Below are 8,229 nucleotides of genomic sequence, written 5' to 3' on the forward strand. Positions count from 1 at the left end.
AAAATGGTCGTGGAAAAATGAGGACTACTGTATTTGAAAAACATTTAAAAAATGATTGAAAAAGAAAACTAAAGAATTAACTGTCATATAATTTTAGTTTCTATAAAAGGACTTACAAATAAACAGGTCATTTAATTATATCCTCCACCATTGAAATTGACAAGAGAATTAAAATTATCCTTCTAATAGAATTGAGTAAAAAAAGTCATTATAAACATAACCAATAGTTATTATTATACAAACCTGAAAAAATTACAGACACTTAGGCATTGATCAATTATTTTTTAAAATTTAATGATCCATATTCAATCATAAAACATCATCCTTGAAACTAATTTACTAATTTCCTTTCAAGTGCTGACTCTTCAAGTTTCTGTCATGTTTCTCCCAATCTAGAATAAACAAATCTGACATTTGAATTGAAAGAAAAACTGCAATAACATATTTTTCTACTTAATAATTGAGTTAAATATCTTGAACTATAAAGTCTAAAAAATTCAAGAATATACAGTATCAAATAGAAAGTAATGATCTGAGAATTAATTCACTGAATATGCTTGTTTTATTTATCTGAATGTTATCCTTTATATTTCACTACCTCTGAATTGTATTTTCTTGGAATTTTATCAAGAAAAAAATAGAGAGCAGGTATGATGTTGCAGTGCAAACATTCTGGGTGAACAAGTATAACACTTTCTGTTCCATCCACTATTGTCAAATATTCACAGGTTCATTAAGTTACAGTCCTTCTGAAAAAGACTCTCTTTTAAATGGTGTGCATGCCATAATTTTATCATATAGCGCAATCTTAATTCCAAAATACATTTTGAAATATGTTTCATTATAATAATTTGTACTAGCTAACATTTAGCTTATTTAATGCAATGAGAATGCTGAGTAGTGAACAACCACAAAGTTTCAATGAATGACACCAATAATAAATGGTGATTTTGCTTATACATCTACATGGCACATGTGGTTGGGCTCTGTTCATTCATGAATTTGGAGTCAACTGCTGAGGGAGTTGTAGGTGGCTCTGTAGATCTTGGCTCACACACAGCCTGGGTGGTGAGCTGACTTACCACTAATGGAGGTAGATCTCAGCTGGGATAGCCTGTAGCACTTGGATCAACCACTCTTTTATCTCTAGCCCAGAGATGCAAGCCCAGGCTTGTTCCAATATTAATTGCAAAGTGAGAAACAAAGGACAAGCTCAATAACTTAAGTGTTTCAAGCTCCTGCTTTTGTCATATTTACTGACATCCTTTGGCCAAAAAAAGATTTCTTACATGACTGAACCAAATTATATTATATAGCATCCCATCTGAGTAGGAGGGCACTGTGTGGTCAATGCCATTTTGTGCTTCACAGATTCTCCTTCAGGAATGAAGGACAAGCTAGAGCAACTGATGGGAGTGCTACTGGAAGGCATTTCTCAAGTGTCACCTCAGATTAGGAATTGTCTTATTTAAAGGCAGCCACCTCAACCTGGCTGGGTAGTTCAGTTGTTTATACTGTCCTCCCATACACCAAAAAGGTTGTGAGTGTGATCCCCAGTCAGGACACATACCAAGGTTGCAGTTTTGATTCCTAGTTGGGGCGCATATGGGAGGCAGCTGATCAATGTCTGTCTTTCACATATCTCTCTCTCTCTCTCAAATAAATAAACATACTCTCAGGTAAGGATTAAAAAGTAAGAGAATGGCCACATCACCAAAGACATTGTCTCCTTCCTGTGGCAGCTGGTATCAGTGATTGGTTGACACAGGAGTGTTAAAGTCTGGCCCCTTTACCCCAGCTGTAAACAGTTCAGAATAGTAATTCCTTTTTTAGATCTCCCTATTGGGTCAACTGAGTCTTCCACAGAGACTTCTTTGCTGTTCAACTTTTCTGTCTGCCCATTCCATTCTACCTGTATTTTTTTACTTACCATGTCATATTGATCATTTATATTCTTGCCTCACCTCCTGATAATGTCCCCAAGTGTATAGAACAAGAACAGAAGGGACTTTTTGGATGCTTTTGACAATCCAGTACGGAATCACTGTCAGTCATGACAGCTATGTCAAGTGTTATGTTAAGACTGAGGTAATGGAGTATAAAAAGAATGCCAAACTGACACTGCACGTCTGTATACAGCAGAGAAACTTGTACCCCTTTGTGCAAAATGGCAGCCAGAAGAGGGTCAAAGACAATGGGGAGCAGACAAAAATGGCAGACACTGACACACCTTGGAAAACGCCTAATGCCCCCTCGCTCATGGGAATCTGACAGAGAACTTTTAAACAGAAGATGGGCTGATGCAGACACTGGCCCGCAGGGTCCGAGTCATTATGGATGAAATGAGACATTCACATGGACTACCAAGTCTGGTGGAGGAAAAGGGTCACCATGACTCTTCTCTCAAGGGATGCAAAAGCCTTGGCTCTTTCCATGACTGACCTTTATTGGGTTTCTTGGCACATTACTTGATGGTCCTCATTTACTATGCACAGGTTCGCTTTAGGTGGTTACCTTTTAGAGAAAACAAAGGAGCCAATGCTGCTCATCACATCACAGAAGAGGGATATTTGCAAAAGTAATTGAACTGGTTACACCCATCCTTGGAAGGTTTAGCATGGATTTTAGGAAGTTACTTTGCATTAAATGTCCTCAATTCAGGGTGAGGGAGTTTTTTAGCAAAAGCAAACCTCAAAGCAGCCTAGGCATATTGCAGGCCTGATTCCCCATGAGAGAACCTATCCATGAACATGGGTCCTGTGCACCTCCAAGTGGGAGCTGGGCCCACACCATGCAGAATGGTCTCCTACAGTGGGAAGAAGCTTGCTTGCTTGGCTCAGAGTCTCTGGCTTTCCTGGCTTCTTGGTTTCTTGGTCTCTTGCCTTCCCCGCTATGGATAGAAGCACTCATGGTATTGGTAGAAGCCTGACCCACCTGGGGCTTAGTCCCCAAAGCGCTATAAGCCAGATCCCTGAAGGCAGGGTCCCACTCTGGGATGCGTGCCTTGCCAGGCTCCAGCTTTTGGGACACTGTGATCCAGGGTGGCAGGGCACAAAGGTCCTGGAGTACTTCCTCTTTCTCACCCAGAGGAGAGCACAGAGGCTGAGAGGATGACATGGAAGCACGAGCTGGGAAGTTCCTTGTGAATGGAGCTTCCCCTCACTGTCTTAAGTAATCTGGCAGTGCAACCCTGAAAGAGAGATGAGAGAGAGAGAGAGAGAATGCTGCTGCAAGATGATGCAACCCTAAAACCCATAAATACCTACCCCAGAGAGGATGGAGACTGTTTCCATGACAGCTTAAGTTCCAAAAGGATAGGTAAGCAATGATGGGAAACTTCTGGGTGTGGCTTCAGTTTTCAATCTTTTGGGGAACAAGGGAGGTTCTGTGTCTTGTGAAAAAGTAAGGGTTTTCAGGAACTACTATAAAAGACACATGTACAAAACCAAGGAAGAGGGTGGAAACAAAGGAAGGAGGTGGATTTGGCTGGGGTGGGGAGGGAGTGGTGGAGAGAAAATGCGGACAAGTGTAATTGAAAAACAATAAAGTAATTTATTTAAAAAAAAAGGTTCAGAGCAAAATTGTTCCCAGCCCCCTCCAACTGAGAACCTTGTTAATAAAAACCTATTTCCTTCCACACAAATCTCCTTGTTACATGTATGCATGGTGATAAGCAGTCAGACTCCATGCTCCCTGGTTACATTTCAAAGCCACATAGGGAAGAAACAGTGTCAAGAATCAGAAGGATTGAGGGGGATATGTGGGCAAGAGGATTTATGTGTTGTTGTTGTGTGTGTGTGTGTGTGTGTGTGTGTGTGTGTGTGTGTGTTTTGAGAAGGAATGGGTGAGGCAGGGAAAACAGACTAAAATTGGCTACTGTGAATAATTTTAGTGGGCTCTGGGGCACAGGCCTTGTCCCTACCTGACCCTGGGATGGTTAGGGCAAGTGAGAAGTGATTTAGAGTGTAGGAACACAATAAAGGGGATGGTTAGGAATATAAATTTTGGATTGGTTAGTTTACATATAGGCATTCTCCCACATCAGTTATTTAACATTCTAGGAAATGGTTAGCTTTAGGAGATGATGCCCCTCCAAGGTCAGCAAAGCCTAAAGATGTGGGGGGGGGAAGGAACAGTTAATTCATACACAAACACTCATATATATAACTTTTTGCATTATTTTTTTCTGGACTTCATGGGCCATATTTTTACAACCTTACCATTGTGTTAATGAATAGCCTATTGCTCTTAAGAAATACTGTAATTATGTATTTTTTATTCAAATTGACAGAAAAAATTCTATGCAACCTATTTATACAATCTATTTCCCCCCTAGAAATTACTCCAGTATAATCAAGAAGCTGCTCTCATTATTAATGTTTAATATACATAAACTTGTTGCCCTTTGGCTTATCTTGTTGATTTATTTTTATAATCAACAATTTCAGCTTACAAAATCATTTACTTCCCCAGTCACCAGTTACATAGTGTTTTTTTTTCCTTTAATAACCATGTTTCACAAACTCTTCATACCCTTAACATAAGAGAAAATTTATTTAGCTTCTTTGAAATTCCAAAGTGTAATTTATTATTTCAGTTACTTGACTATTTTTTTAATGTTTTAAGAGTTCCATTACATAAACCAGTTAATTTTTCACCAAATCTTTTTATTAGGAGCCAGTATTATCATTGGGCTCTAGCAAGTCTACAACTTAATTCTTTGTTCTTTTACATGGAATATTTTTTATTGAAAAGCATATGGTTTCTAGGTTGAGATGTTAGAATATATATCAATCATCTTGCTGAATTTGATATCACAGGTGCCTAACATCACTAACATGAAGAGTAAAACTAAATTTCTAGATATAGAAAATACCAATGAAAATATTATATTAAAAGCCTCTGAAAATTCTCTCCTGTATAAAGACAATGGGAGCACTTGAAAACAACATCAGAATCAATATTTTCAGAACTCTGAAAATTATTCTAAGTGTTCCAGCAATCTGGAGAGCATTAAGGCAATAAAAAGTTGAAACTTGGCAAAAAATAGTTAACTCACAGCATTTTAACTTGCTCTATTCCCATTCTTTATAATCTCCTCAGTAGCCTTGAAAACCAATATCCCACCATCATGGTACAATTTAGCAGCTTGGCAGTTACTGGAGGGGGCAGAATGAAGAAGGAGGTACTTAATAACTGTGTTCCGATGTTGGGAACCGCCCTGACTGGTATCAGAGGCTAAAACCCCCGCCTAGGCTAAGGCTAAGGGAACACCCTTGGAACCGTAAGCCAGCAAGGAGATAAAAGCTTATCTTCCTGGCAGGAATGCTGCTTCTGCTGCTTTATTCATGACTGAACCCCCCAAAGCTTGGTCGGTTAGCCAAAGACGGGTAAGATTCCCCACAGGGGGAACGACCTAAGCCAGGCACGATCACTTTGGGAGGCCCCCCCAAAAGAAGGACTTGGGGGCCTGCAGCAAAAGGGGGGTGATGGACCCTCGCTCCTCAGCTTTGACATAGCCTGAGTTCTCAGCGTCTGGAAGAAAATCTCCTTATCTCTCGGTTGCCTTAGTTCCCTTGCTCCACCTAAGCCTGAAACAATGACAGGGTGGTGCAGCTCGGTACTGAGAAGTGCGGATTCCCCAGGGTGATCAGGCCTAAGAAAGAACATGTAAATTACTGTGAAACCTCCTTTGTTTAGAATGCTCTCAGTTGAATGAGAAGGGTCTTAGGAGGAAATTATTTTGTTCCTCAGTCTTACAGCTCTTTGACCCCCAACTCAATAGACGGGCAGAGTTCTTTGTTTTCTATAGTTCCTTACTTCCCCTAATGAGTACTGCACTTTACCTGAATTATTATGCAGCATGAGCCCAATAAAAGCAGGTATGGACGGTAAATCAGGGCGCTCCCCACTAGGGGGGGTGGCCATTTCGTCCCTACTTCCCCACAGAAACTAGTTTGTCTCTGTGCATGTTGTTTTTTCTCGCGTGTTTATCGTCGAGCCATCCACAGTGTTCCATGGTCACTGCTGGCCGGTGACCCACGCGCAACATTCCTAGAGATTGCCATATTTTGAAGATCCCACTTGCAAGGGTGTCTTTGTTTGACCTGACTTGGAGCTCTTCCAGTAGTAACAGCCTCTGGTGGCTGTAACTTGCTTCCAATAGCAAGTATAGGTAATTGTTTAACTTCACAGATGCCTGGAGCAGTGGGTAATAGTTGGGGCAATAAAATACATATAACTAAAAAATATTTGGGATAATAAACAAAGAACAATACAGCAAAAAAAATACCTTCCCTGGGAGATTATATATATATATATATATATATATAGATAGATAGATAGATATAGATTATATATATAGATAGATTATATATATAGATTATATATATATAGATTATATATAGAGAGAGATCTGCACAAATAGCACCCCTTTTTATGACAAAATATTTTATTGCAAAGTCATGAGCATGTAATTCCATCACATGACAGTATCACACTCAAGCACAACATGTGACATTTTAGGTGAAACATTCAAATTAAAGCTATAAATTTTTGCATCCATATTATTATCCTACCAACCACATTCAAGCAGGCCTTACTTCTGCATATATATATATATATATATATATATATATATATATATTTGTGTGTGTGTGTAATGTATACATACACACACAGATAAAAAAATGGGATAAAAAACGAGAACAAAACAACAAGAAGAAATTCTGCAGATGGGGAATGATCTTATTTTAAAAGTTGATACATTATATTATTTAACAGGCCCAGTTTAAAAAAAGTTATGCAAAGAAACAAGAAAGTACTGGAAAGTACAGAAATCAGTAAACAGCAACTTCCCAAGAAGCCAACATTTGGACCTTACTAAACAAAGACTTTCAATCAGTTTTTTGACACATGTGAAGACATTAAAGGAAATAACACATGAAGAAATAATGGAAGCTTGAAAGGTATGAAAATGATATTTTATTAAAAACAAAATATTAATAAAAATAGAAATTATTTAAAAGAACCAAATAGACATTATAGGGTTGAAAATATAACATCTGAGATTAAAAATTCATTTGAGAGCTCACTAGCAGATTTGAGAAAGCAAAATTAAAAATGTGCAAACTTAAAAAATTGGTAAATAGAGATAATTCAGTCTGAGGAAAACAACATACAAAGAATGAATGTAAAAGAACAGAATCTCAGAGAAACATAGGAAACTATTATTCGTACCAACATTTACAAAATATCCCAGAATGAGAGGGAGAGAGAGGGTAAAAAAAGTATTTGAGAAAATAGTAAGCATAAAATTGCCAAATTTGACTTTAAAAAACAATGATATGCACACCCAAGAAACTCAACCAAATCCAAGCAGAACACCTACAAAAGGATTCCCACCTAACACACCATTATGTACCTGATAGATGTCAACTCCAGAGAGAAAGTCTGGAAAGCAGCAAGAAGAAAGTAACTCTCTATGTACAAAAGATTCGTGAAAGATAAAAAAAGTAAGTAAAAATAACATAAAAATATTAAAAAATGAAATAAAAAACATTTTAAATAATTAAATCATGCACTAAAAGTAAAAGATCAACAGATGATTTCCAACAGTAATATATTGAACAAGATCATTTTGGAAAGATTTGATGTTCAATTAATAAATTTATAGTTTAAAAATAAATATTATCCAAGGTTTAGTTAAAATGCTCTCCATGCCATCCTATTTCTGAAATACAAACACTTTTAAATTGCTTCCTTAGGTATCTACCATCAAATATTTTACACTATTTTTTGATATCTAAAATTAGGAGGATTATTGAAAGACTTTCAACTATGAACAATATAGATTTAAGTTTCATTTCTTCACACCTACTTTTTCTTGCCACATCCTTAAATGTAGTTATAACTCAATTTTTTGTTTAAATTGCCCTAACCAACATGGCTCAGTTGGTTGGGCATTGTTCTAGAAAGCATAAAGTCACCAGTTCAATTCCCTGTCAGAGCACAGTTGCTTGGACTGTGGCCTGGTCCCATGTGTGACAAGCAACTGACCAATGTTTTTCTTGCACATCAATGTTCCTCTCCCTCTCTTTCTCCCTGACTGCTCCTCTCTCTAAAAATAAATAAATACATTTTCAAAAAATTTTGTTCAAATTTATATCTTATATCCATATAATATTAATATTTTATTGATGAACTTTGTACTTTGAACTTTGTACTTTA

Source organism: Phyllostomus hastatus, unplaced genomic scaffold (assembly GCF_019186645.2).
Source record: "Phyllostomus hastatus isolate PE091 unplaced genomic scaffold, TTU_PhHast_1.1 phas_contig_196, whole genome shotgun sequence".
NCBI lineage: Eukaryota > Metazoa > Chordata > Mammalia > Chiroptera > Phyllostomidae > Phyllostomus > Phyllostomus hastatus.